At 36.2% G+C, this 24,053-nt stretch overlaps 1 protein-coding gene across 4 annotated transcripts in view; it reads left to right on the top strand.

Annotated features, from left to right (window-relative positions):
* HIVEP1 (HIVEP zinc finger 1) overlaps positions 1–24,053 on the top strand; it is a 197,764-nt gene that overhangs the window by 106,710 nt on the left and 67,001 nt on the right. The window lies entirely within an intron of this gene.

Genomic DNA, 24,053 nt, shown 5'->3' with positions numbered 1-24,053 from the left:
ATAATTTTTTGGAATATGTGTTCTGTATCTTTGAAGTAAGTTGTTGGTATTATGATCAGTATTGCATTGAATTTATAAATTGCTTTGGATAATATAGACATTTTAATGATGTTTATTCTTCCTAACCATGAGCATGGTATATGCTTCCTCTTGTTTGTATCTTCTCTGATCTGTTTTATCAATGTTTTATTATTTTCTGAGTACAAATCTTTAATCACCCTGGTTAAATTTATTCCTAGGTACTTTTATTTTTTTGGTTGCAATGGTGAAGGGGTTTGCTTCCTTAATTTCTCTTTTTGACAGTTCATTGTTAGTGTATAAAAATGCCTCTGATTTCTGAGTATTAATTTTATATCCTGCCACCTTGCTGAATTCATTTATCAGGTCCAGTAGTTTTTTGACTGAGACTTTAGGGTTTTATATATACAATATCATATCATCTGTAAATAATGATAGTTTTACTTCTTCTTTTCCAATTTGGATGCCTTTTATTTCTTTTTCTTGTCTGATTGCTGTGGCTAGGACTTCCAGAACTATGTTGAATAAGAGTGGTGAAAGGGGGCACCCCTGCTTTGTTCCTGATCTTAGGGGGATTGCTTTTAATTTTTGCCCATTGAGTATGATATTGGCTGTGGGTTTGTCATAGATGGCCTTTATCATGTTGAGTATGTTCCCTGTATTCCCACTTTGCTGAGAGTTTTGATCATGAATGGGTGCTGGATTTTATCAAATGCTTTTTCTGCATCTATTGAAATTATCATGTGGTTTTTCTCCTTGCTTTTGTTATGTGATGAATCACTTTGATTGATTTGCGAATATTGTACCAGCCTTGTCTCCCCAGAATAAATCCCACTTGATCATGGTGTTTGATTTTTTTTCATATATTGCTGGATACAGTTTGCTAATATTTTGTTGAAGATTTTAGCATCTAAATTCATCAGGGATATTGGCCTATAATTTTCTTTCTTTGTGTTGTCTTTGCCTGGTTGTAATCAGAATTATACTCGCCTCATAAAAGGAGCTTGGAAGTCTTCCTTCCTCTTGAATTTTTTGAAATAGCTTGAGAAGGATAGGAGTTAGTTCTTCGTTGAATATTTGGTACAATTCACTTGTGAAGCCATCAGGCCCAGGACTTTTCTTTTTTGGGAGTTTTTGATAACTGTTTCAATCTCATTTGTTATAATCGGTCTGTTTAGGTTTACTGATTCTTCCAGATTAATTTTTGGAAGATTATATGTTTTAAGGAATTTGTCCATTTCATCTAGGTTGTCTAGTTTTTTGGCATACGGTTCTTCTTAGTATTTTCTTAAAATATTTTGTATTTCCGTTGTGTCAGTTGTTATTTCTCCATTTTCATTTCTAATTTTATTTATGAGTCCTCTCTCTCTTTTTTTTGGTGAGTCTGCTTAAAGGTTCATCGATCTTGTTTTCCTTTTCAAAGAACCAACTCCTGGTTTCATTGATCCTCTGTATTGTTTCTTTAGCCTCTATGTCATTTATTTCTGCTCTGATCTTTATTATTTCCTTCCTTCTACTAGCTCTGGGCTTTACTTGCTGTTCTTTTTCTAGTTCTTTTAGATGCAGGGTTAAGTTGTTTATTTGAGCTTTTTCTAGCTTCTTGAGGTATGCCTGTAAGGCTATGAACTTTCTTCTCAGGACTGCTTTCGCTGTTTCCCATAAATTTTTTGTTAATGTATGCTCATTATTGTTTGTTTCTAGGCATTTTTTAATTTCTTCTTTGTTATCATTGTTAACTCATTTGTTATTTAATAACATGCTGTTTAGTTTCCAAGTGTTTGAGTATTTTTCAGTTTTTCTGTTGTGGTTGATTTCTAGGTTCATTCCATGTGATCAGAGAAAGTGCTCGATATCATTTCAATCTTCTTAAATTTGTTGAGACCCCTTTTGTGCCCATACATGTTGTCTATCCTATGAACGTACAATGAGCACTTGAAAAGAATGTATATTCTGCTGCTTTGGTGTGAAAGGTTCTGAAGATATGTATTAAATCGAGTTGATCTAGTATGACCCTTAAGTGTGCTGTTTCTTTGTTAATTTTCTTTTTTGAGGATCTATCTAGTGATGTTAGTGGGGTATTGATATCCCTACTATTATAGTATAGCTGTTGAATTAGCCCTCTAAATCCATCAAAGCCTGCTTTATATATTTAGGTGCTCCTATATTAGGTGTGTAGATATTTATAATGGTTATATCTTCCTGTTGCATTGCTCCCTTTATCATTATGTAGTGACCTTCTTTATCTCTTACTATACTCTTTGTTTTAAAGTCCATTTTGTCTGATATAAGTATTGCTACCCCAGCTTTTTTTTCATTTCCATTTGTGTGAAATATTTTTTTTCATCCATTTATCTTCAGTCTGTGTGCATCTTTTGTTTTAAAATATGTCTCTTGTAGACAGTATATATTTGGGTCCTGTTTTCTTATCCACGCAGCTACCCTAGTCTTTTGATAGGATCATTTAATCCATTTACATTTAAGGTTATTATTGATATGTAATTGTTTATTGCCATTTCATTCTTTAAAGCTGTATTCCTCTTTTGTTGTATTCTTTTTCTCCTTTGATCTGTTTAGAACAGGCCCCTTAGCATTTCTTGCAGCCTTGGTTTGGTTGCAGTGAATTCCTTGAGTTTCTTTTTGTCTGGAAAGCTTTTTATTCTCCTTCAATTTTAAATGATAGCCTTGCTGGATAAAGTAGTCTTGGTTGTAGGCTCTTGTTCTGCATTACTTTGAATATTTCTTGCCATTCTCTTCTGGCCTCAAGTGTTTCTGTTTCGAAGTCAGAAGTCATCCTTATGGGGGCGCCTTTGTAGGTGATAGTCTTTTTTTCTCTACCAGCTTTTAATATTTTCTTTTTTATTACTTAGCTTTGGTATTGTAATTATGATGTGTCTTAATGTACATTTCTTTGCGTTTTTCTTTAATGGAGTTCTCTATGCTTCTTGTATCTGTGAGATATTTTCCTGCCTTAACTGAGAGAAGTTTTCAGCTATGATATGTTTGAACAAAGTCTTTATCCCTTGTTCTTTCTCTTCTTCAGGATCCCGTATGATGTGGATGTTATTTCTCTTCATGTTGTCTTCATGAGCTCTCTTAGAGTTTCCTCAGACTTTTTGAGTCTCTTTTCTTTTTTCTGCTCTGCTTCCATGCCTTTATTTATCTTGTCCTCTATCTCTCTAATTCGATTTTCAGCTTCATGCATCCTGCTTTTAATTCCTTCCATTGTGTTCTTCATTTCTGATACTGTATTTGTCATTTCTGACTGGTTCTTTTTTATTATTTCAATGTCCTTTTTTATATTTGCTATCTCTTTATTTAGATGTTTGTAATGACCATCTATTGTTGTTCTGATATCTTTGAGCATCCTAACAATCGTTATTTTAAACTCTTTATCTGGTAATTTGGTTATATCTGATTCATGCAGATCCTTTTCTGGGGATTTCTCTTGTTTCGTATGTGTTGCATCTTTTGCCTTCTCATTTTGTCTTTGTGAAAGAAGCTTTGGGCCACTGGAGTCCACTGGATGTGTCCTCTGTGTTCCCTAGGTGTGGTCTGTCTGTAGGCCTGCCACACCCTCTGCTGTTGCTGCCTAGGGCGTTCAGGTATGGGCGTTGCCAGTGCCTGCCCACTGGGGCTGTTGCTGTGGTTTCCACCTCTCCTTCCCGGGAGTGGCTGTGATCACGTGCTTGGGTATACAAGCCTCGGTGGCCTTGGCCTTCGCCCTGCCTCCACGATTAGTGTTTTGCTCGGCCCTGAGGGCAGGGTGTGAGCACCTTTGCTCAGCTGCAGGTCTCCAACTGATTCCGGGCTTTCACCGTGCTCTTGCAGGTGGAGCCCGCTTGTGGGATGGCTGCAAGCCTTGACTCCACAGGCCAGGCGGGACTATGTGTCCGTCCTCAGTAGCAGTACTTCGCCTCTTCTGGCCTTTTGGCTCCACCCGCGCAGGAGGAGCCGGCTCCCAAGTCAGACCACAAGCCTAGGTTCTGTGGGTGGTGCAGGGCTGTGCTCCTGCGCCCTTGCTCAAGGGCAGGTTTCACTCCTTCCTGGGTTCCCGCCTTTCCCTCACTGGATGGATTGCAGGTGACCCATGGCTGGGCTTGACCACTTTTGCACATCCCCTCCTCCCCAGCTGGGCAAGATCGACCTCACACCTGGGCTTCAGTGGTGACCAGCCGGCTTCCATCCTTGTTGAGAGAACCGCGCTTCTGCGTCCCACCCCCTCCCGCCCTTGGGTGAGCCCTCAGTTGTTTTGTTGAGGGCACTGCAGCTCAGAGCCTGAGATTCACTACTGTAGTTCCAGAAGCTCCCTCCTTCTAAGTGACTCTGCTCTGAGTGCCACAGGAGAGCTTGTTTGGCTGGTGTCCTGCTTCCCTTTGCTGGTATTGCTGTTTCCAGGGGACATATTTGCTTCAGATTTGGGGAGTGACTCATTCCAGAGGTTAGGGTGGCTGTCTCTCAAAATGTTTCTCCCTGTGCCTCTTTGATTACACTCTCATCCCGCTGCTCCGGTCCTCTTCTCTCTCCTCGTCCCCCGGAGCCCCAGGTGAGTGGTTGTGAGAGAGGTTTTCTGCACGATCCCTTTAAGAAGAATCCTGGGTCTGAGAAATCAGTCTCTTTCTCACAAACAGTATCCTGACTTGTTTCCAGCTAAATACTCTCCATGTGCCTTCTCTAGGCTCTGGGTCTGCAGGCAGGGGCTTTGTTCCTGGGACTCCTCTCTCTGCTAAAGTCACTTCCCGCCACGCAAGTCTCTCCCGGCTGCTGTTAGCTCTGGGGAGCTGGGCAGCCCTCTCCACGTTTCCACTTTTCCTACCAGTCTCAGTGTGCCTTCTTCAGTGTTTCTTGGTTGAAGAATCCTATTAGTTTAGTTCAAAGTTGGTTTTTCCAGATGATGGTTCTTAAAACTAGTGTGTAATCCACTTTGGTTCTGAGAGGTGGAAGTTGGTACTTCTGCCTCCTCCATCGCCATCTTGTCTTCCCCTGTTTTAATTATTTGTTTCATGTGTATGAGTTAAAGGTATCCTATGTTGATCTTGTCAGTATTTTGAGATTTAAAGATACCAAATCCCAGAAGATCATTACTTTTCAGATAAAACTGGGGTAGTCATCCTTTTTATACCTGCTGCCCACTTTTTTATCTCTGTTAGTATTAAAATTTTCTAGCTGCCTACCGGTTCCACAGTAATGGTGATTTATAAAGTAGGGAAGTAACTATAAAATTTATAATCAAGTGTTACAGGAAGTTAAAGCATATAATAGTAATTACTTACCAATCACTTTATTTCAGATTTTTGCTAAGTTTGGCAGAATAAATCTTTATAAAACAACTTACTATAGTTAAATCTATCATTTTATATATACTTTGGTTGCTCTGCTACCGCCCACCATGAAAGCTGGAACACCCGCTAGTGGGCGGTAGGGAGCAGGTTGACTACCACTGAGATAGACTGTGCCAGCTTTATAGACAAGAATTTGCATAATTATATACAGAAAGATTTTAGTACATTAAAATAAATATCGCCTTGGCCGGTTGGCTTAGCAGTAGAACATTGGCCCAGCGTGTGGAAGTTCTGGTTCAGTTCCTGGTTAGGGCACACAGAAGAAGCATCCATCTGCGTCTCTACCCTTCCCCCTCTCCTTTCACTCTATCTCTCTCTTCCCCTCTCACAGCCAAGGGTTCACTGGAGAGAAGTTGGCCCAGGCACTGAGGTTGGCTCCTTGGCCTCTGCCTCAGGTGCTAGTATGACTCCATTTGCAACAGAGCAATGACCCAGATGGGCAGAGCATCGCCCCCTAGTGGGTATGTTGGGTGGATCCCCATCAGGCACATGCGGGAGTCTGTCTCTCTGCCTCCCTGCCTCTCAATTAAGAAAAATACCCCCCAAATTTAAATAAATAAATGTTTTTAAAATATCCTTTTCTCATGGTGTCTGAATGCAAAAATAAGAATTTGCTTCCTACAAAATTTGAGAAAATAAAATTCTCAATATTTTGTAACAATATTACTGATTATTGATTCAGCAATCATATATTAAATCAGAGATTCATATACCTACCAAGATTTTATTTTTATAGGATTCATAGAGACACTTTCATCTTTTGTACTTCTATAGCATATTCCATTGACTTCAAAATGACATGGATTGGAGGATGCATAATGATTTCATGCAGCATTTAGAAAGGGAGAAAGTCACTGCCAGTTAAGCCATGACACGGTGCTTTTTCAAATGATCAGAAGATGCATCATGATTTCAGGGAGATTAAAATGTTCAAAACCCATTTTCTGAGATTCTATCAAGTATATATTTATGTCCAGTGCTTCAATTTTTACAAGATAGATGAAATAGTTTTCATGTAATGATGTGTGGATTTGAGCTGCTTTGAGGACAGGGATGGATCTTATTCAGCTGGTTCACTTGGGGATTCATGGAGGAATGATCAGGAAAATAAACCCTAGTTATGTTTAACCTATTCTCTTCGTGTCTCAGATAATTGACCTCATGCATGCCTTGGTATTTTCTATATAAATAAGGAATAAAAGAATAAAATGTGTTGCTGTTGATTTAGGTAGGCTTTTCTCCAGCTTTGCTGCTGTAATCTATGTGTAAAACAAAAGAGAAAAGACAAAAGAAGAAAGAAAGAGAGCAGCAAATTCAGATGTTTGTTGCCTACATAGAGACATGCTCCTTTTCAGGTTTCCTCAGGTCAGAGGAGGCAGTAGACATGTTGTATGAAACTGAGGAATATAACTCTAGGGAAGAAAAAATGGAAAATAAAAGCAAGGGGACGCAGAGTAAAATGAAGGCATATAACTGGGAGAAATTCTAGAAAAAAGTAAAAAAATCAAAACGTCAACAATTATGGAAATAACAAGGTACCTTTCATCAAAATATTCTTTTGCTACTGTTTCACTAGAGCAGTGGTCGGCAAACTCATTAGTCAACAGAGCCAAATATCAACGGTACAACAATTGAAATTTCTTTTGAGAGCCAAATTTTTTAAACTTTTAAACTATATAGGTAGGTTCATTCCTTATCGAGGTAGCGCCCGCACGTGTATTTTGTGGAAGAGCCACACTTAAGGGGCCAAAGAGCCGCCTGTGGCTTGCGAGCTGCGGTTTGCCGACCACTGAAGGTAGAGGGTGTTTTGTTGGGCTGTGCTTTATATAAAAAGGATATCAAATTTTGAAAGTTATCTTAGAATTTTTCCCTGAGCATCAAGCATGGGATGTAATGTTAACAATTTCAAGAAAAGATTTGGAAGCAGCAAATGAAATTGATTCTATGGATGAGTGAGGAAGGTCAGGAAGAGGACTAGAAAACATTTAAATGAGAACACATATATGTAGGAACATTTATACTTAGTCTGATGTTTCATTGGTGGGAAAATAGATTTGAACAGACTGTATAACATTGTATTGAGGGTACAGCTCACAGCACAGGAGTTGTGACCAGTTATGTTGCTACTAGTATGTTTATCTCTGAAGACCCACTGCCTAGCATTTAGTTAGCCACTTAGAAACTGTTTAACAAAACCCTTTCATGGCTTCCTATGGCTTTCAGCCTGAAGACAAAGCTCCATAACAGGGCCTATGAGACCTCATTTCACCCTCTCACCCTCTCACCCCGCCATATGGATCAGGATTCCCCCAGGTGAGTTTGTCCACTAGCCTATTCTGGCCCCTCCTACAGTTTCAAGTGCACACAGAAACATTTGCAAAATATTTTTTGAATAAATGAAGATGGATGGGTGGAGGGAAGGGCAGAAGTATGGGGTTTATATTTATACATATAACAGGCAGGGATTTTCACTAATATGTACCATTACTTTTAGTTTTGAAGTGTGTTTAAGTAGATATTTTTTTATTTCTTTTGCTAAAACCTAGATTGTATACCCGAAGTAAGTTGTTTCATTATATTAAATTATCTGTGTAATTTAACTGTGTGTGTGTGTATGTAGTACTGTGTGCAAGTCATTTATGTAAGTCGAAGAAAAATAAAATCTTCATTCTTTAAACTTTAGTAGAGACTATGCACAACTATTACAAATGAATTCTATCTTTTAAAAAATTTTTTAAATGTATTGATTGATTTTTAGAGAGACAAAGAGAGGAAAGGAGAGAGAGGGGTGGGGGAAGGGAAGCATTTTTTGTTGTTCCACTTAGTTGTGTATTCATTGGTAGCTTCCTTTGTGTGTACCTTGACTGGGGATCAAACCTGCAACCTTGTAATTTCAGGATGATGCTCTAACCTACTGAGCAAATTGGCCAGGCGTTGTCTTTTGATTTTCTCTGAAAGCTAAAGTTAAGAGAACCCTTGGTGTAGTTTTTAATATTATAACATCTTAGTCAACCTGGTGAGAAATTGATTTTCTAAAGAACTGAGGAACTTTCTTAGAAAAATCACTAAACTTCTAGGACTCTGTCTCATGAAAGTGAAGCAAAAGGATATAAATTTGAATGACCATCAGGGCAGAGAAATCTGATTATTATCTGTGAATTTATTGTGGATTAAAATCTGAATCAGATTTCTACCATGTGATCTTTTTTTTTTTTTTTAACAAAGGATTATAGAATTTATTCTAAGTAATAGCACTTCAGGGTACTAACTCAAGGCCCAGAGTATTTACCTGGGCCCCTCCTCCTATGTGGATTCTGAACCCCAAGTTTTCTTGTGAGACTGTGTTAAACTGTGTTCAACTCTACAGCCTTTCAGACACTATTTTCTGTTGATTTTTTTTTTTAATTTATTTTTTTAATGGAGCGACATCAATAAATCAGGATACATATATTCAAAGATAACAAGTCCAGGTTATCTTGTCGTTCAATTATGTTGCATAGCCATCACCCAAAGTCAGATTGTCTTCTGTCACCTTCTATCTAGTTTTATTTGTGCCCCTCCCCCTCCCCCTTTCCCTCTCCCTTTCCCCCCTCCCCCCGTAACCACCACACTCTTATCAATGTCTCTTAGTTTCACTTTTATGTCCCACCTACGTATGGAATAATGCAGTTCCTGGTTTTTCTGATTTACTTATTTCATTTCGTATCATGTTATCAAGATCCCACCATTTTGCTGTAAATGATCCGATGTCATCATTTCTTATGGCTGAGTAGTATTCCATAGTGTATATGTGCCACATCTTCTTTATCCCGTCATCTATTGATGGGCTTTTTGGTTGTTTCCATGTCCTGGCCACTGTGAACAATGCTGCAATGAACATGGGGCTGCATGTGTCTTTACGTATCAATGTTTCTGAGTTTTTGGGGTATATACCCAGTAGAGGGATTGCTGGGTCATAAGGTAGTTCTATTTTCAGTTTTTTTGAGGAACCACCATACTTTCTTCCATAATGGTTGTACTACTTTACATTCCCACCAACAGTGTATGAGGGTTCCTTTTTCTCCACAGCCTCTCCAACATTTGCTATTACCTGTCTTGTTAATAATAGCTAGTCTAACAGGTGTGAGGTGGTATCTCATTGCAGTTTTGATTTGCATTTCTCTAATAGCTAAAGAAGATGAGCATCTTTTCATATATCTGTTGGCCATTTGTATTTCTTCCTGGGAGAAGTGTCGGTTCATGTCCTCTTCCCATTTTTTTATTGGATTGTTTGTTTGTTTGTTGTTGAGTTTTATGAGTTCTTTGTATATTTTGGATATTAGGCCCTTATCTGAGCTGTTGTTTGAAAATATCATTTCCCATTTAGTTGGCTTTCTGTTTATTTTGTTATCAGTTTCTCTTGCTGAGCAAAAACTTCTTAGTCTGATGTAGTCCCATTCATTAATTTTTGCCTTCACTTCTCTTGCCTTTGGAGTCAAATTCATAAAATGCTCTTTAAAACCCAGGTCCATGAGTTTAGTACCTATGTCTTCTTCTATGTACTTAATTGTTTCAGGTCTTATGTTTAGATCTTTGATCCATTTTGAATTAATTTTAGTACAGGGGGACAAACTGTAGTCCAGTTTCATTCTTTTGCATGTGGCTTTCCAGTTTTCCCAGCACCATTTATTGAAGAGGCTTTCTTTTCTCCATTGTGTGTTGTTGGCCCCTTTATCAAAAATTATTTGACTATATATATGTGGTTTTATTTCTGGACTTTCTATTCTGTTCCATTGGTCTGAGTGTCTATTTTTCTGCCAATACCATGCTGTTTTGATTGTTGTGGCCCTGTAATATAGTTTGAAGTCAGGTATTGTAATGCCCCCAGCTTCATTCTTTTTCTTTAGGATTGCTTTGACTATTCGGGGTTTTTTATAGTTCCATATAAATCTGATGATTTTTTGCTCTATTTCTTTAAAAAATGTCATTGGAATTTTGATGGGAATTGCATTAAGTTTGTATATTGCTTTGGGTAATATGGCCATCTTGATTATATTTATTCTTCCTAGCCAAGAACAAGGTATATTCTTCCATCTCATTATATCTTTTTCGATTTCCCTTAACAATGGTTTATAGTTTTCATTATATAAGTCCTTTACATTCTTTGTTATGTTTATTCCTAAGTATTTTATTTTTTCTGTTGCAATCGTGAAGGGGGTTATTCTTTTGAGTTCGTTCTCAATTGTTTCATTGTTGGCATATAGAAAGGCTATTGACTTCTGTATGTTAATTTTGTATCCTGCGACCTTACTGTATTGGCTCATTGTTTCTAGTAGTCTTTTTGTGGATGCTTTGGGGTTTTCGATGTATAGGATCATATCATCTGCAAAAAGTGATACCTTTACTTCTTCTTTTCTGATATGGATGCCTTTTATTTCTTTGTCCTGTCTGATTACTCTGGCTAGAACAGGGGTCCCCAAACTTTTTTCACAGGGGGCCAGTTCACTGTCCCTCAGAGCGTTGGAGGGCCAGACTATAAAAAAAACTATGAACAAATCCCTATGCACACTGCACATATCTTTTAAAGTAAAAAAACAAAACGAGAACAAATACAATATTTAAAATAAAGAACAAGTAAATTTAAATCAACAAACTGACCAGTATTTCAATGGGAACTATGCTCCTCTCGCTGACCACCAATGAAAGAGGTGCCCCTTCCAGAAGTGTAGCGGAGGCCGGATAAATGGCCTCAGGGGGCCACATGCGGCCCACGGGCCATAGTTTGGGGACCCCTGGGCTAGAACCTCTAGTACCACATTAAATAAGAGTGGAGAGAGTGGACAACCCTGTCTTGTTCCTGATTTAAGGGGGAAAGCCTTCAGTTTAGTGCCATTTAATATGATGTTAGCTGATTATTATATATGGCCTTTATCATGTTGAGATATTTTCCTTCTATACCCATTTTGTTGAGAGTCTTAAACATAAAATTGTGTTGTATTTTATCAAAAGCCTTTTCTGCATCTATTGATAAGATCATGTAGTTTTTGTTCTTTGTTTTGTTGATATGGTGTATTACATTAACCGTTTTACTTATGTTGAACCATCCTTAAGATTCTGGGATGAATCCCACTTGCTCATGATGTATTATTTTTTTAATTTGTTGTTGTATTCGATTTGTTAGTATTTTGTTTAGTATTTTAGCATCTGTATTCATTAGAGATATTGGTCTGTAGTTTCCTTTTTTTGTGCCATCCTTGCCTGGTTTTGGTATGCGGGTTATGTTGGCCTCATAAAATGTGTTTGGAAGTATTGCTTCTTCTTCAATTTTTTGGAAGACTTTGAGTAGAATAGGAACCAAGTCTTCTTTGAATGTTTGATAAAATTCGCTGGTATAGCCGTCAGGGCCTGGACTTTTATTTTTGGGGAGGTTTTTAATGGTTTTTTCTATTTCTTCTCTACTGATAGGTCTGTTTAGGCTTTCTGCTTCTTCTTGACTCAGTCTAGGAAGGTTGTATTGTTCTAGGAATTTATCCATTTCTTCTAGGTTGTTGAATTTAGTGGCATAAAGTTTTTCATAGTATTCTACAATAATTCTTTGTATATCTACGGTGTCCGTGGTGATTTCTCCTCTTTCATTTTGGATTTTGTTTATATGAGTTCTTTCTCTTTTTTCCTTGGTAAGTCTTGCCAAGGGTTTGTCAATTTTGTTGATCTTTTTAAAGAACCAGCTCCTTGTTCTATTAATTTTTTCTATAGTTTTTCTGTTCTCTATTTCATTTATTTCTGCTCTAATTTTTATTATCTCCTTTCTTCGGCTGGTTTTAGGTTGTCTTTGTTCTTCTTTTTCTAGTTTCTTAAGGTGTGAAGTTAAGTGGTTCACTTGGGCTCTCTCTTGTTTGTTCATATATGCCTGAAGTGATATGAACTTCCCTCTTATCACTGCTTTTGCTGCATTTCATATACCATGTGATCTTAAACCTGAAAAAATACATCAGATTATTTGGTTTAATTTGTGTCAGCTATCTTGTTAGCAATATTCAGATTATTATTATCTTTTGCTTCTTAAACTGACTGTTTTTGACCAAACCACATTATAAGACATTAGAACAAGCTTTAAAATTGAAAGTGTACTTATTTCATAATTCCTCATCATAATTAGTCACTTTCTTTTACTTACTTTGTTAACCTATGGAACATAGCCACAGAAGATCTGTCTTGAAGTAGATGATTTCTTACCACTGTCTGTGAGGTGCTTATTTAAAGGTTAAATAAGAAGTTAACATAACAAATGCTCAAAGTATTTACTTGCTCTCCTTCTCTTCCTGACATCTTTATTTTTGTATTTTTAGGGGATTATTCAATTTTATTAGATTATAAAACATAAAACCTTAGAAACTAGGGGAAAGATTGCGAAAGAAATATAGAAAAAGACTGGGCAAAGATTAGAGATTCTATACAAAGGGAGAAATGAGGTGGGGAGAACAAGGAAAGCCCAGGTAGGTCAGGAATCTTAGTAGCATGTTTAAAAGGCATAAGTTATATAAAATAATAATTATAACAATGTAGTTTTATAGTGTGGCATTTGTAGATATGGTATGTGTAATACCACAAAAAAGGGAAAGAGAATCGGGCTTTTGAGGTGTAACATTTTCATGTCTCACTGGTGTTAAGTTAGTATAAATCTTATGTAGATTCTGGTAAGTTAAAATGTAAGGTAAACCTTAGAGCACTACAGAGGAAATATGACATTTCCCCATATATAAGATACTCCCATGTATAAGACACACCTTAATTTGGGTGCCCGAAAGTTAGAATTATTAAACATAAATTTTACTCATCATAAAATTTATACAGCTGTCATCACTATCAAAACTCATTCATTAGCTTGTCATCATCTGTGTCTGGTGACATATCACTCACTATCTTCAACAGTGAGTACAAAAACAAGCGTGAGAAAGCAGGAAATGCAAGTAAAAAATCTACAACCACTGTATAAGACGCACCCAGTTTTTGGACTCCAAATTTTTTGGGAAAAAGGTGCGTCTTATACATGGAGAAATATGGTAACTAAAAAATTAGTAAAAAAAATCATTAAAGAAATTAGAATGTTTTATTAGAAAATATTTCATGTAAAATAAAGCAGTAAAGGAGAAGTATAGGAACAAAAAGACACCAAGATATATCAAAAACAGGAAGTAAAATGGCAGAGCTAAATTCAATTGTCAGTAATATTACATGTGAATGAATTAAATCATTAAATCAAAAAGCACAAGTTGTACTGGATTTAAAAACAAGATTCAACTATATGTTGTCTATACTGAAACTTTAGATTTCAAGACACTACTAGATTGAATGTAAAAGGTTGGAAAATGATGTTATGCAAACAACAAGCATAAGAAAGCTTACATAGCTATGCTAATATCAGACAAAAGAGACCTTAAAATATGTTACTGGCACCTGACTTTGGTGGCACAGTGGATAAAGCTTCGACCTAGAACGCTGAGGTCAGTGGTTTGAAACTCTGGGCTTACCTGGTCAAGGCACATATGGGAGTTGGTGCTTCCTGCTCCTCCCCTCTCCCGTCTTCCCTCTCTCCTTTCCCCTCTCCCTCAAAATGAATAAATAAAATCTTTTAAAAATCTTAAATATGTTACTCCACATACAGAGGGTATTTTCTAATGAAACAAGAGTCAGAATCAATTTATCAGGAAGATATAACAGTTATAAACATATATCCACCTAACAACAGAGCCCCAAAAACATGAAGCAAAGGGATAGAAATGAAGGTAGAAATAGACAATTCAGCAGAACAATTGTAGACTTCAGTATACCACTTTCAGTAATGGATGGAACAAGTAGGCAGATGATCCACAAAGAAATAAAAGACTTAACAAAATAAGCCAATTAGAACTAACGGGCATTTATGGAACATTGCACCCACCAGCAGCAAAATACACATTTTTCAGTGTACATGGACTATTTTCCACAATAAGCCATAAACAATTTTTCAATAAATTTAAGAGGACTAAAACAATACAAAAGTTTGTTTTCTGACCACAATGCAATGAAATTAGAATGATCCATAACAAAAATTTTACTTCTCTGAGATAGTTCTTCTGGTCCTGTGTAATACCCCAGAGGAGGAGAAAATTTATGTATAAAACTTTCATGTACAAATGATTTAGACTTTCAAAACAAATAGACTGAACGTTGTTATAAAATTGATAAAAGATATTCTATATTAGATTCTCTATCCATGAAGAAACAAAGATAAGGCCCAATGGAAATGCTTTCTTTGAAAGAAAATACAGCTAGCTATAAAATTTTTTAAAACACTACAGTTCCTACAAAAAAGCAAAATGTTGTCTAGCCCTGGCCAGATAGCTAAGTTGGTTAGAGCATCATGGAGCATTACTTCATAGTGCAGAGGTTGCCAGTCCAGTCCCTGGCCAAGGCACATATAGGAACTAATCAGTGTTTTTGTTTGTCTCTCTTTCTCTCTAAAATCAACATTTTTTAAAAAATTGTTCAAAATTATTTTCTTAAGTAATCAAGAAAGGGATTATTTGAAGATACAGTTAAATATATTTGAAACAACTGTTTTATCTCCTTTAAAAATCTTTTATTGACTTTATTGGGGTGACATTAGTTAATAAAATTATCCAGATTTCAGGTGCACAATTCTATAATACTTCATCTGTATATTGCAGGGGTCCCCAAACTACGGCCCACGGGCCACATGCGGCCCCCTGAGGCCATTTATCTGGCCCCCGCCCCACTTCTGGAAGGGCACCTCTTTCATTGGTGGTCAGTGAGAGGAGCATAGTTCCCATTGAAATATTGGTCAGTTTGTTGATTTATATTTACTTGTTCTTTATTTTAAATATTGTATTTGTTCCCGTTTTGTTTTTTTACTTTAAAATAAGATATGTGCAATGTGCATAGGAAATTGTTCATAGTTTTTTTTATAGTCCGGCCCTCCAACGGTCTGAGGGACAGTGAACTGGCCCCCTGTGTAAAAAGTTTGGGGACCCCTGATATATTGCATTGTGTGTTCACCACTCCAAGTCGTCTCCTTTAGTCACTATTTATCCCCTTGACCCTCTTCCACCTCCCCCAACCTCCCCTCTAGTAATCATCATACTGTTGTCTGTGTGATGAGGATTTTCATTTGTCTTTTGTTTTTGTTTTTGCTTAATTCCTTCAGCTTTTTAATCTTTTTTTTTAATAAGGTAGAGTCAGCATTTTTGCAACTCTTTTAGCGGGAAAATATGTGTGACTCAATGTCATTTCTTAAGGATCTTATTTTGTTTATGTTAAATTAATATTCTTTAGTGTTCAGCTTATTTTAAATAATTTTTTTATTCTGATACATAGAACATATCAGAATGTCAGCTCTTATAAACATTACAAAATATCAAATATTTTCTTATTAGAAGAGTATTAAAATTTAGTTTCACTGAAGCTTAAATACAAGTTACTCACTTTTTAGTATTATAGAAAGTAAATGCTTAAATACTGGTTTAGCCATTTTTGTTCTAATATTGTTGCAATTTAATTAAAATTTTCAAAGATAAATGTTAATTACTATATACTTCAAATATTTTTCAATATGATTTATTTCTGACTTTATTTTTGTTTTAATTTTATTCCCACAGTCTAATTATTTCTCTAAAGTCATACTGACTGCCTAGCAAATTTTTATATATAAACTGTTCTAGAGTATTAATATGCTTTGATTTATTGCACAAATATTTTAGTACCTGTTTTATTTATATTGCTAGATTTTAAGCTTTTATTTTCAGTTATTGAATGAGCTGTTTTTTATTGGCTTCTTAATTTGCTATTTGATCTTGATCTTTTTTTGTGTCAAATACTTTATTACAAGTTTATTTGTATGAGAATAATACCTGTGCATGATTTTGATGAGAGGTAGTAGGAGTCTCCAGTGCCATCTCTGTACTCCAGTTCTATCATGTTTAAAACTTTTTGGAAACTTGATTTGTGTAATAACGGTTTTGTAAGGTGTAAAATGTAGTATGTCTTACTCTACTACATTTCCTTTTTCTGTTTTCTGAGTTAAACGGATATACATTATAGCCTGTTAATGGTGAATTCTGAATTCTGACCCCATAATTATTTTACTATTTATTTTGAACAGTATTTTTAAATGTACTTTATTACCTAGTATGTTATAAAAATTTAATGTTATATCTCTTGCCTTTTTAAAACTAAATGAGTTTTGGTGTTACTCTAGATGAGAGTTGACTTCAAACTCCATTTATATTCTATTCTTGCCTTTTCAGGGTTAAAGTTACTGTTCAGGATCACTGTTTAGTTCTGATGTTTTTTCAGTGTATTCTTTCATTAGGAATATTAACAATGCTGTTGAAACCTAACTTGATCATCCTCAGTCATACTTAACTTATATTTCATTTATGTTCCAAGACCTGCTCTAATCTTGTACTTGATATACGTTTAGTGAGGCATGGTGTTCTCGGAGGTTGCTGTTGTACTATATGCTGACTGCAGGCTCTCAGGTTCTTCATCATTGCATTATTCATCTCTCTTTCATCTATTTATCCTGCCTTTGACTTGCATGCTCTTATTATCATGTATTTGAATTCTGTATGCTTTGTTATTTTACATACAGTTGCTACTCATTTTGATTTAATCACATATATATATATATGTGTGTGTGTGTGCCCATTTTACTTATTTCATCTTATATCTCTAGTTTCCTATCTGGAAACTCATTTTAATTCTAATTTTCCACTAGAATTCTATTTTACTTGAAGAATAGTTTTTAGTTTTCTATTAGAGCAAGTTCTGTTGTGACAAATAATTTCAAGTATCAGTTGTTAAAAATAATATTTTTATTTTTGAAAAATTCTTTTGTTGAGTAAAAAAGCATAGAATTCTAGTTTGGCAATATATTTTCTTGAGCACTTTTTTGCCTTTGAGATATCAATTTAAGTATAATTGCTCATTTGAAGATAATTTGTCTTTTTATTATGAATATATTTTTCTGATACTTTTGTGATTTTTAGTCTGGTTACTGACTTTGGTAGTTTTCCAGTGATATGTACAGATATGATTTTTCTGTAACTTGCTTATGGCTGATAGTACTTTTGAATCTGTAGATTCATGTGTTTCATTATTTTGGAAGTTTTTAGACCTTATGCCAGTTTTTTACCTCCTTACTCCTAAGATTCTAATTCCAACCTAATGCAGTTTCCCTTCTTTGTATCAGAAAGTTGCTTCTGGATTTTGCATGTTGTTGTCTCCTAGTACTTTATTCTCTTTTTCTTTTTCTTTTTTTTTTTACTTATCTCTTAGTTTACTATCATTTTCACCTGTTTTAAACTTAAATCCATCCATCGATTTCTAAATTTTTTCAGTTCTGTAATTTATATTTGGCTTTTCAAGTATGCTATCTCTCTTTTATAATTTACAATTCTCTGGGCTTTTCAATATGCTTGTCTTTGAACAAAATAAGCACATTTATTTTAAAGTCTCTGTATATTAATTCTAACATATTGAAAACATTAATCTGTTTGTAATGTTGGTTCTTTCCTATGGAATTTTTTCCTCAGGTATCTGGTTATCTTTGAAATATGAGTTAGATGTTCTATTTGAAAAATTATCAAAATGGTTTGAAGCCTAAATTGATGATATCATTCTCCAGAGAAAATTTTAATTTGTTTCTGCCAGGCTCCAAGGAGGACTAGCAATCCAGTATCAACTTCTCCAGTTTTTGGGGGTTTGTGATTTTTTGCGCCATTGAATGTGAGTTGCAGTGCACATGTAGCTTGGTCTACATCAATTTCTCTCTAACTCCTAGAATGAAGTCCTTCAGTCTCTCAGCTGAAAACATGTAGGTTTTCATAGAGACCCTGAGCACAGCATGCCCTGAATTTGATCATTTATGCCATCAGCTCCTTTAGACTGTCAAAAGCACTGCTCAGCCTCTAAGCTGATTTCTTCTGGATAAGCAGTCTCTCCCTGATGGATAAGCAATCTCTCCCTGAGCAAAGGAGCCCCAAATGCCAATCTCATATTTTGGACTTTTATTCTCTCTTGTATTTTGGCCCAGTGTCTTTCACTGTTTTCTTAGTGTTTCAATGCCTTCAAGATGTTAATATTTATATTTTGTTTAACTATTCTGCTGTCCTGAGAGGAGGATTGTTTGAATTTCTTAATTATTCACTACTTAAAGAAGTCCTTTATAGAAGGTCTTTATATATTAAAAATGTCAATCCGTGGCCTTAGATGTTGTTATTGCTTTTTTAAATTAAAAGGTTCTATATATATATACTCAGAGTGTTTAATTTTTATATATCCAAATGAGTATTTTTATTTGCTTTTTTGCTTAGGAAACATATTTCCTCTCTTGAGATTAGCAAAATATTCATATTTTCCTAGTTCTTTGTGGTTTTATTTCTTACATTGAATCATCAAACTTATTCTGGTACCCACTCATGGTGTTGCTTCTTTTTTTGTTGTTGTTGATTAAATTTAAAGGGGTTCTCTGATAATCTAGAATTGTCTCCCAGGTTTATTGTTTATAACCCTATCAGTCTACCGAGCCCCCTTTGCCACCATAGGTGATAGCCCCAGGTTATGGGGCATAGAGTGTGGACATTGCGCAGGGCCGTTATTTTACCTTTCATGTTACTCCATGGGACAGCGCAGCTTTACACTGCATTATGCTTTAAAGTGGTGAAATTTATAAAAATTTAAATTATTTTAAGTTTCCTTTTATTATCATTTTCACAGGTCTTGATTTATATGTGTTGATCCAAAGTAAAATTTTAACATTTCAGTACAGGTTTGCCAGAATACGAATTCTCTCAGCTTTTGTTTCTCTGAGTCTGATTTGCCTTCATTTTTGAAAGCTATTCTTTTTCAACATAGAATTCTGGGTTAGCAGTTTATTTTTTCTTTATGTATAGTGTAAAACTGTCACTCCATAGTGTCAGTTGAGAAGTTGGCTGTAGTCTGTTTTTTGTTTGTTTGTTTTTTATTCTCGGTATGTTTCCTGCCCTCGCCCATGGTAGAACACTTCTCATTTTTTGGTATGGGATTGTGGTCTTAGGACAGTTTCCTGTCTCTATTCAGATAGAGAGTGTTCACCCTTTTCCAAGCCACAGTGGGTTTTACCCATACCTTATGGGTATCAAATCTGCAACTCTTCTGTCCTCCGCAGCTTAAAGCTCAGTGCTTTTGCTTCATATGAGAGAATAGTTCAGGCAGGCCTTGGGGCTTTGTGTCTTTTCCACAGTGGCAGCCAGCGTGCTGCACATGGAGAACTGCTCTCCCTGGTCTCCCTCCTTGTCCCCCGTGTGAACATCTGCTGGAGGCCTACTGAAAAGAGCCTAAGAGTGAGTATGAACTTCCTCATGTCTGAGAACAGGCTTATCCTGCTGCCAGCAGTCTGTTACAATTTTAGGTGATACTTTCTCATTAATTTGCATGGCTGCTCTGTCCGCCTCCACATCTTCTGCCATGCTCAGCCCCAGTTGAGCCAATCCATATGTCCCTCCATGGAGTTCAGGTTGTGTGGCTGCCCTATGGCCTTGGCTTTGATAGGCTCAAGAGACGTTTGATTTTTGTGATGTTTCTGGCCTTTTTTATTGTTAGAGTATGAGCAACACTATTTTTAAGTTTCTAAATTCTGAAGCAGACTGAGCTATTTTTATTTTTTTACAATAAGGTATAGATGTTGAATTTTATTAAGTATAATTTAACCTTATTTAAAATGGTCATGTAAAGTTCTAATTAATTTCTCCTGATGTGATGATTTGCATCATTAGCTTGCCTAATATTAAATTCATCCCTTAGTTTCTTTTACTTGGAAAATTCTCTCATTAGCAAATGTTTCTTGTCATTTATGTACTTTTACAAAAACAGCTCTCACTGTGTACTCTCAGATCTGTGCCTCTAGCCCAGACTTTTCTATGAAAAGAAAAGAATATGCAAGTGTATTTAGTATGTTAAATTTTTATATTAATATTTAATCTCCATAATTATTTAAATGGGTATAATGTTTCGTTAAGTGGCTATGCCATAATTAGCCTAACCATTTCCCTACTGAAAATTTCTTGTCCTGGATTTGCAGCCCCAATTTATAATTCTATGCATATCTACTGAGCTTGAGATTTGGTGGAATGGAAAGTGAATTAATTTTTTTTCCCCTCTCAAAGTAGCTCAGTTCTCCTAATAAAGACAGGAAAATCTTTGGCAACCCTTTTTCAAGCTTTTTTACTTTGAATCAGCCAAGAGGCCCACTGTCACTATCTGAGTTCAAAGTAGCATTTTTAACTCTTGCACGAGCTACTGAAATGCCTTGTAAATGGCCTCCTTGCTTCTGATCTCTTTGACTCTCTGACCCAGTATGTTCTCAATTGTTAGAGAACAGGAAGTCCTTATGTTCTCAAGACCCAAAAGAGATCTCAAGTCTTTCACACTGATGTGTCTCTAAGTAAAGCTTAAAAAGAGATTCACCTTCAATCAAGGTAGGATTTTAAACGCATTAGTAGGTAGTAGTTTACCATGGCTACTACCAACCTGGACAGTATTCTTAGTCACACTTAAATGGTAAGTCAGAGTCTCTCCTGAGACAGAAAAATTGCTCGTTTTTATTTTATTGTACTTTATTTTATTTTTTAAATGAGAAGAGGGAAAGATAGACTCCCACATCTGCCCTGACTGGGATCCATCTGGCAACCCCATTTAGGGCCATTGCTCAAATCAGCTGAGCTATCCACAGTGCTCAGGGCCAGCGCTCAAACCATTTGAGCCGTTGGCTACAAGATAGGTAGAGAGAGAAAAGGGAGAGCAGGAGAGGGAGAGAAGCAGATGGTTGCTTCTCCTGTGTGCCTTGACTGGGAATTGAACCCAGGACATTCACACACAGTGGCAATGCTCCACCCACTGAGCCAACCAGCCAATGCCAAGTTGCTTGTTCTTTTCCATGTTATTCTCTAGAAGTAATTCTGGAAACCAGCTGGGAGTGCTATCTAAACTCCTTGGTGCTTTCCTTTAAAAAATATAGGAGCCCTAATAATGATTAGGCGTGTGTGGGAGAAAATGAAAGGCCACTGCCTTAAACACAGAGAACCTAGCAACTTCAGCTCCTATTTCCCTGACCATTAACCTTCCTCCAACTAGTTGGTCTCTCTAATCTTTTCACACTTTTGCCAACTGCCAACCTGATGGCGAGCTCTAGCTTTTTTATGAAGTCCAACAAGTCAGAAAATTCTGACAGTGGCAACACTGCCCATTTTGGTTCTGTTCCTGAGTGATTTGTGTGTTAAACGAACTCCTAACTGGACTTCTGACATGTTGATATCTCAGAGTGTCTGCCTGCCTCTCAGCCATTTGAGTGTCACACTGACCAGAATGTAATTTTCAGCAGTTGATTGCTTTCTGTTTTGAACCTTTCCCACCTGCTTTCCAATCTGATTGTGTGTTCTTACTGCATAGGGAAGGAGGGTTGTATGTCTTCTTCTACATGGAGGGTTATGTGTACCAGGCTTGTTCAACTCTAGTATTGCTGTGGTTTTATTTTTTTAAATCATCCATGAAATGATAAGGTGGTAAATATGAAGCAGTGTCCATTCTGTAAGGCAGAAGTTGGGCCTGTCCACTGGTTGAAGGGGCATGAGCATAGCATATTAAAGGGGCACCCTTCTTGGGCTGTTTTCTATCACTTGTTGCATGGTTTATCTTTCTTCTTCCTCTAGTTAATTTTTCTGTCAGTCTCCCATAAAAACGAAGTGCCTTAAAATTATTGAAAAGCTCAAGTGCTAATGGTAAATACATAGCTGCTCTCCTCCCACCTGCCTCCACCGACTATATTTTAGCTTTGAGGCATTCTGGTCTATACATCCTTTAAACTCAGTGGCCTGTGGTAACTTGAGGCTAGATGTTGTAGATATAGTCACATTGTGTGATGATTGTGCTATTTTTTGTAGATAAGGAAGGGGGCAGGAGAAAATAATTCTAGTCACTCTCTAAATAGGTATGAAATTAATCAAGGTGAATTTAAAACACTTCCCCGTGTGTATCATTCTCTGAAGACCCACTTCCCCTTCTAGTTTAGGGCATTGGTTCCCAAGAGGACACTTCTCTCTTTAATTCCTAGCCAAGTGGTTTAGCTACCCACTCTGTACACTCACATCCCAAATCTTAAGACTGACAATCAGTGGTGAGGCATGCAGCTTGGTTTCCGTCACCTCTAGAATGATAGTGCAATGTTCATTTATGTGCCTGGTACCCTCCCTGTTTCTACATCTCTCTCTTTCTCTCTTATCCCTTCCACCATCCTTTCACCTCCTAACAACAATAGCAGTAACATGTCTTTGAATGTACAGACTGATTCAACATCCCAGTTCATCCTCACCCCTAACCACCCATGGTGGAATGGGCTTTATCCCTTAAACAAGGAGAGTGAACCCTGATAAAAGAGATCCAACAAAATCTTAGAAGAATAAATAAATTCAACCTAGAAAAAGACTTTCAGGAACATATTCTCAGTTGAATGCCACCCCTTGTCATTTCCGATGATCTCAGGCAGTTGAAAACAGAGACAGCATGAAAAGACGAACCAAAAGTTCAGCCTTAAAGAAAATATTACCTGAGAAACAAAAGCTTTTTTCATAGAACTTAACAAGATCATAAATTTATTAAAGCAAAAGCTCAAACATAATATGAGACAATAAAATTAGATGAAATGGGAAATATGGAACTAAGGGAACAAAATGAGAACAAAACAACATCCGTCCAAAACTAACAAATAAATTTGAAACAGTAAGGAACTTAATGGCTTAGAAATCTAATTATTGACATAAAGGAAAAGCTTTAGATAATTCTAGAGAAAGCAAAGGCAAAAAAGATAAAGATGAAAGCACATATTGACTCATATTCATCTGAAAGAGAGAAAAGCAGTGGGAAAACAGCATTTTGTAAAGACAGCAGCAGTGCAGATACTTTATTCTTTAGCTGAAATATTGTACTTATAGCACCCCACCTTTGCCACTTTTTTTTGTCCTTCTGATTATGGTGGGTATTTGTATCTTTAACAGATTAGTATATATTTTTTTCATTAAACAAATATATGACAGCACATAAACTGTCACAAGGCCACTAGAATATATTTTTATTTTATGTAAATTTTATCTTCAGTAAATGCAAAGTGGGTTTTACAGTATAGACATTTTGGTCTAATATGAATTTCAAATATGTGCCTTGCAACTGCTATTTGAAAATAATGAGAAATTAGAATACTTGGCTCTTCTACAGATAAGTAACATAAATTTGAATAATTTTTGTTTAAGTGCTCAAGGACTCAACAAATGGAAACAGATTAAATTATGGCAAGTAATTATTGCTCAAAAATATAGTAGTTGCCAGAAATTGTGGGTTGTTGATATTATTTAAATGAAGATTTATTTTCAACACAGCCAGAAATGGAGGTGGTTTCATCTCTTATGCAGTAAACTCTATATACATACCTCCTACCTACTACCTATCATTAATGACAAAGAAACATAGCCATTGAATATTTTGTTCAGGTAAATTGGTGACTTTTTTTTTTTAACTGAGAGACATTACAACATTATGACTTTTTAATTTTGTTAGTGAAGAGACACAAATTAAATGGCTTATTTTACTTTCATATTTTTCTGTTCATTAATATAATTATCATAAAGC

This window comes from Saccopteryx bilineata, chromosome 3 (assembly GCF_036850765.1).
Source record: "Saccopteryx bilineata isolate mSacBil1 chromosome 3, mSacBil1_pri_phased_curated, whole genome shotgun sequence".
NCBI classification, from domain to species: Eukaryota; Metazoa; Chordata; class Mammalia; order Chiroptera; family Emballonuridae; genus Saccopteryx; species Saccopteryx bilineata.
This window is presented reverse-complemented; position numbering and strand designations above follow the sequence as displayed.